Below are 7251 nucleotides of genomic sequence, written 5' to 3' on the forward strand. Positions count from 1 at the left end.
ACTGTATATTCTTTGCACTATTATGAATTTAGTGCACTATTGTTAGGTACTCTTGTCAATTTATTTTTGTATTGATGCCTTCTAAGACAGTTCTAAAATGTTCTAACCTAATGTTTTTGTTTTAATTATCACATTCAACTACTTCGATTATTCAAGGTGCCATAAACTCAACTCTTGGAGGGAATGTGGAAATTGTATTGTTTTGGCCTTAGTTCTATAAAATTTCTACTGTAGAACAATAATCAATGCAGCTACACTCTGCTACGGAGCTGTAGCAAGTTCTGAAAGGTTATATTCGCAACTCAGAACTGACATGGGTTTACCCAGTTATTTACAAGTCTACTTTGGACCAATTATGAACGTGGCAGGGGTTATTAAATACATGAACCTCACAAATTCTCAAGTTTCAACTTTTTCTTGAAGGAGAGCATACTAATAGATTGAGGAGCAAAGAAAGGTGATTAAGTTGTAATGTGTTCCCTTGGGCAAGTAAATCTCTGTTTTCTCCTCTGTAAAATGACGGGTGAGACTAGATAATCTCATATTCTATGTTAGAATTTTGGTCGCAAATATTAGAACCCAACTCTAAATGGCTTAAGCCAAAAGGGATTTCTTAGTTCCTGTAGTGAGAAAAGATGCTAGAGAAGAGCTCACAGAATAAAAGAAAATGGCAGGAAACAGGGCTTCAGGTATTGGAATCAAGTTTCAGTGGCCTCAGGATTCTGTGTCCACCCCTAATTTTAGTCTGTCTCTGTTTGCTCCATTCTCTCTCATTGCAGATCGGCTTTTTCCAAGGAGTGGGGAAAATGGCCTTCCACCATCCTTTCAGCCTGCTATATCCTGAGCCCAGAGCTAGGTGGCTTCTCCAACTCTAAATTGAGAAATCCTAGAATGAACTCTAAAAAGTTTGGGTTATATAACAAACCCATGGACGAATGATAGTATAAATGGGTAGTATGATTAGAGTAATCCAGGTTATAAGCTCATTCCTGTGGCCAGGAATTGGGTATGGGAGTTATGGAAGAGTGTACCGTGCAAGGAACAAATATTAGAAAAAGAGGGGGTCAACCAGGAAAATTTGCAAAAAAAAAAAAAATCCACAAACAATGGCAACCACAGTCCACTGTTGTTCTTTCTTGGTTATAATACTGTCTCAGATATAATACTAGTTATCCAACCTTTCAGAAGCCCAAGAAAAGTTTACAGAAAATCAAATGCATCATTGACTATCATGGGAATTGCTAGTCTTAATATTTTTTTCTGAATTTGTGAACTTCTGTACTAACATTTTTATTTGCAGCTGTTTCTTGCCAGCTGTTTCAATTAATTGCTGTGTGATCTTGTCAGGTCTTGGTTAGCCTGGGTAAAAGCATAGAGAGGAAACAGCTAAGAAAAAAATAAAATGAAAGATCCAACATCCTGGTAAGGATGTTATCTTTAAAATGATTTAGAAATCTACAGCCCTGATTATTCAGGCATTAGATCCCTTGGCACTGTTACAAGCCAAAATGTGTTAACTTGACATTTTGATGTAGTTTCAGCTTGAGTAATTCATTTTCTTTCCCTAAATTCCCACTGAAGTTTAAGCTAGATAGAAGATTTTTCAGCTTTAAACTGTGTACTTGTCCTAAAGCCTCAAAGAGTCTATTATCCTCAATGTTCTTAAATTTGTTCAACAAAACTAGATGCCTTAAATTTTTGTCTAATCCTTTGAAACACTCATTCATCAAAGACTAATTTTAAGCCTAAATTTAAAGATACTCTAGATGTGTTTAAACACAAAAGCAGTCTTGAATTACTTCATGCCTTTTTAAACTAAAGAATTTAAGTTACTAGAGTCATTTAATATTTTTTAAGTTTATAATTTTACATTAAATAGAAATTGTGCACTGATGCAAAGAATTAATACTTTTTTTTAAAGATTCTTACTGTTGCTGGTATGTAATTTGCATTCCAAAAACTGCTAGAAAATTTACAAAGAAAGGGTAAAACTATTTTCTCTGTCTTGAGATCTTTATTATTCTTCCATGACACCAAACCACAAGACTACGAAGTGGCATGCTCTTTGTTATAATTGCCTAAAGCTGTTTTAATGCTTTTAGATGTCTTTTTGCGGCAGTACTTCCAGATTTAACATCTACGAGAATCATTTGGGTGTGTGTTTAAAAAGAACGGTTTTTATATTTACCACAAATGTACTGAGACAGAATTTCTAAGGTGAGGATCTAAAAATCCACATATTTAACAAGTTTTCCAGGTGATCTATCACTGACATTTTGAAAAATCTTGTTCTAAACAGTGTAGTGAGAATTGTTGAGTATTTCAAAAAATGGCAGATATAAAAAGCATTATGCCATATTTAGAGTTCTGGCCTTTTGAGTATTTAACAATAATATTCTATATCAGCAGTTCTCAACCCCGGCAGCACATCAGAATCAACTGGAAAAATGTTAACATTCCCTAGGCCAAAACCACACCCCAGACCAATTAAATCAGAATTCTAAGGTGAGATCCAGACATCAATGTGTTTTAAGCTTCCCAGTTGATTCCAGTCTGAAGCCAAGGTAGAAACCATAGCTCTGTATAAATTTATAGGCATGGAAAGAATCTTGAAGGATTGTGTTTTCAAGTAATAGTTAAATACCTGGAGCAAAGAACTTTTTCAAGAGGGCAGAAGTCTAAAACCTATACAGAACTAATCTTACAGTCTTGGGTATCAGAGGCAAAGGATCGTCACCCTTGTCATCCACAATCACACCACTAATGAAAACATAGGAGACATAATGCCATACAGCTGGCAACTCTTATAAGCGAAGACAAAGAAGGGGATCGTTGCATGCTCTCTCTCAGCCTTGTAGGTCATAACACTTTGAAGACATTGCAGAGGTAGAGTGAAGTCAAAAGGAAGACTACAATTCTCTTTGTTCTCTGTTCCATGCTAAACATGGCCAGCCACATCTTGTTTTAGACTGCTAATAGAACTAACCTGTATTTGTAATTTACTCATTAAACAGCTATTTACTGATCACCTACAGGCTCCAGGCACCAGGCTTCGAGCTGGGCCTACCATGCTGGAAACCTTTGCCCAAAGGTTATGGAGTGTAATATAGTTTGCAAGGTGATGTCACTGACATTTTGAAAAATCGTGTTCTAAACAGTTTCCTTACCATGCTGGAAACCTTTGCCCAAAGGCTATGGAATATAAGCTAGAAGAGAGCTATTCATACATGCAAATCCTGGGATAATCAGAGGCCTTCTCCACATTCAGAAATTGGACATCCGTCAACCAACGCCCCAAAACAATGAACTGCTTTTACTCCGTTGATACTTAGATTTTCATGGTGCCTATAAAGCAGACCACAGAGCTCATTAGAGCGGTCCTTCCCATGGGATACCACACAAAGAGAGTATCTACATGGTTTAAAAGTTACTATATATGCCCAGACCTGTACAATCTAACTTAGGATAAAGATACAAGAAGGTAACACTGTAAAAATGTTCAAGTCCAGAAGATGAGAATGTAGCACAGCTTTAATTGCAATAAGGTGAAGGAAATAATTTTCAAAACAGCTTTGAGAAGGGGGAAAAAAGTCATTTGCAAAAGCTCAGTACTTGAAATCTACAGATGGCATAGCCAACAAATAAATCAATTAAAGGATGCAAAGTGTGAACAGAAACATAAATGTGAATTAAAGCCATACAAACTTCAAGTTATGTACGAAGTAAGTATTTGAACCACTGGCACTAAAATTTTAAATTGAATTCTCTGATGAAACAGAAAACTGGCATAATTGCCTCAGTAAAGAGTGGTTTGAGAGTTACAGCTGGTGGGGAAAAAATAAATGTGTTTCTGTGTTTTGAATAGACAGTAAAGCATGACAGATGAATAGAAAGGGCTTGCCAAGGCACCAACAATAGTCCAGGTGAGAAATAACTAAAGCATCAAACAGTCTCAGAGGCAGAATTTGAATTAAATAGTAGCATGTTTTTCTCCTACAATGCTCATCTTGATGGATATTCCTACATGCGGCTAGTTCTTACCAATCCTTCCAATGCTGTAGCCATTGGCCTAGTAAGGTCAGAGTTTGGGGTGTTTCCTAAAGCTACCGGCCTCTGTTTGGAGAATTATTTTTTTCCTTGACCTTTAAAGGATTTTATAACAAGTGTTTTGCACCAGTCTTGTGTCCTTTCTTGCTTGTTTACAACTGTTTCTGTATTTGTGGGGGAGAGGGAGAGGAGTAGGTGGGAGAAGGGTCTTTTTCTTTCAGATGGTGAAGGGCAATACCATCTTAGAGCATTCTCACCCTCTCCTATGGCTGAGTCTTGAATAGAGGGTGAGAATGTGGACCCTGGAGACAAACTGCCTGAATCCCAGCTCTGCCGCTTACCAGCTGTTCCTTTGAGCAGAATTTTCGAGTTGCTTATGACTTGATTTTCTCTTCTATAAAAGGGACAAATAGTATGTTCTCACACGAGTTTTATTTTTAAACAGTTCTGAGGGACATTTATATTTACAAGAGCCAAATGCTTTAAAAATCTACCAATGCCTTACCTAGCAAACAACTCCATCATTTGCAAAGATGAAATGAGATAAGGAGTTAGCATTGTGCCTCCACGAAAAGGGAAGGGGATCTATAGATGTCAGATGTCATCCCCACTTGGATAAAAACTAAAGATTTTTTAAAAATTCATAATCATTTATTTTCCCCTCCCCATAAGCCAGCATTTTCTCCAACTGCTTTCATCAAAACAGTGGAATTTCAACAACTCAGTTAGAAAATGGCATCACCACTGCCATTTTCTCTTTTAGCGAAGCCCTAACTCCCTGCCCTGCCCAGAGCTATTTTGATCCTATCTGTTTCCTTCTATCATTTTTGTATTATCCATCTCCAATTTTTGTCAGTCTTTGTTTCAAATATGTTTTATAAATGTGTATCTCCCTTGAACACACCAACTGCAATAACTGCCTTTCAGGATGCTTGACCTCTCACCTCAATCACATGTGTGGGCAAAGCCAGCCTTGGCATGACCTCTTCTTCAGCCTGGATACCCTACTGTGCCCTCTTTGTTCTTTCTGGCTAAATCCTGAACCATCCTTCAAGATTCATCTCAAAGCCCACTGCTGCCCCCGAGATCTTTCCACACTGATTTCTGTCATCCCTGAACTCTGAGGGCTCATGGATTCATCACATCTGCCCTCTGCTCTAATGTTTTAGTTTCATGTGTGTGAAGCTTTGTCTGCCCAAGTAAATGAAAAGCTCCTGGGAATGGGATTAATTCTCCCTCTTTCCCCACCCAGCACAGTGCTATGACACTCACAGATAGCCAATTATAGTGGTTGAGTTTGCTTGAATCAGAATTCATTGTAGTTTGCAAGTTCCCACAGATTAGGAAATAATCTTTTTACTTTGTACATTGCCTTAAGCAGTTACTTCTTTTTTAAAAACAACACTTGATGCAAGAAATAATACTTTTGAAGTCAAAATAATTATAGGTTAATGATTAAATTTATATATGAATGCTTTCATTGTGGCACCCATAAAATTAAAGATAAAGCAAAATCTTAGAATAAGCTTCTATACTACGATATCAAGAGTAGTCCAAACTCACTGATTGACAGCCTGTTATGAAGAGGTAGTAATATACAGTATATCACTAAATCATGAAAATAATCATATGAGATAGATATTAAATTATTCCCTTTTTACAGATCAGGAACCTTAAGCACATGTTAGAAAAAAGGGTGAAGACTGAAAGCAAGGCACATGTTTTTCCCTGGAGAAGTTATAGAGAATCAACAAAGATGGTAGATTTTTTTTTTCTGCCAGACCCTGTTCTAAATGTAGTAACTCATTTAATCCACACAACCTCCTAAAATAAAGACTATAGTATTCCTTCCATTTTACAGACCAGAAAACATAAACCCAGAGAGGTTAAATCACTTGCCCAAGGCCACACAGCTAGAAAGTTGAACTGGCTTCAAATCTCAGTCAGTCTGGCTCTAGAGTACTGGTGCCTTTTTATTTTTTTTTCTTTTTTTGAGACAAGGTCTTGCTCTGTCACCCAGATTGGAGTGCAGTGACACAATCATGGCTCACTACAGCCTCAACCTCCCAGGCTCAAGCGAACCTCCCACTTCAACCCCCCAGTTATTCAGGTGCAGCAGCTCACACCTGTAATCCCAAGGAGGCAGAGGTGGGAGGATTGTTTGAACCCACGAGTTCAGGACCAGCCTGGGCAATATAAGTGAGACCACCGTCTCCACAAAAACTAAAGAGTCCTTGTTTTTAACCAATATACTTACTACACAAGTCAAAAACATGGTTATAACACTGACAGATGTGTGGTATTAAAATCTCAATGTCTCTGGAAGAGTTAGACTCTTCAGACCTTGAACTCCTCCCAGCAATCAGCAAAACCCTTGCCCTAAAAAACAACAACAAAAAAAGATAATCGTATTTGCGCAGACTTAGCATGGACCTGATTCATAACAAGCACTTGGTAAATGTTAAGTACTCCTGTCCACACCACCGCTACCACCACATATGCCCTTCTACTATGGCTAGATGACCAACACCACTTAAGAATCATAGCTTCCTGGAACATACGAACAGCATCTTGCTTTTTTTCTCGGAGTCTTTTCTCACAGAACCCTTTATCTTATTTTCTGCTTCTTCAGGGTTGTAAAGGTCTTTCTGAACAGGTCGTGGAAAAGAAAAACAGCATATTATCTGAGAATGGCGCTAATATCATCTCCCTTTATATTTCCCACCCCCAGATGTCCTTCGCACTTTCATCTATTTTCTTTGTCTCTAGGTACATACTTGCTCAGAAGCCACCAGGCAAACTCGAGGCTTTTCACCGTCAGTGGATCCAAAGGCAGCTAGCAAATCAAAGCAATGCTTTAGCCTTTCGCTACGTGAGGCTCGTTAGCTGTAAATTCAGGAAGACCTGTGCTCCAAGGACTCTCGCAGGGAATTGAAATCCTCTCACAAACCAGGTTTGGTAACAGAGCACAAAACCTAGGTGAGAAGAGGTTTGACTTCCTGCTATGGGGTGGACTGCTTTCTTTCAGTGGGGCCGTGCTTTCTAAGGGAAAGTGCTGATTAAATGGCACCTGCATAGAGATCTACAGCTGACTGGGATGGGGGTTGTAAACCACGTGCCCTTCAAGGTGGATGAAGCATTTTGAACATTAGCAAAAAGAGAGTATTTCCTGGCACATAACAGGCCCTCAATAAATATTTGTTG

Source organism: Nomascus leucogenys, chromosome 16 (genome assembly GCF_006542625.1).
Source record: "Nomascus leucogenys isolate Asia chromosome 16, Asia_NLE_v1, whole genome shotgun sequence".
Taxonomy (NCBI): domain Eukaryota; kingdom Metazoa; phylum Chordata; class Mammalia; order Primates; family Hylobatidae; genus Nomascus; species Nomascus leucogenys.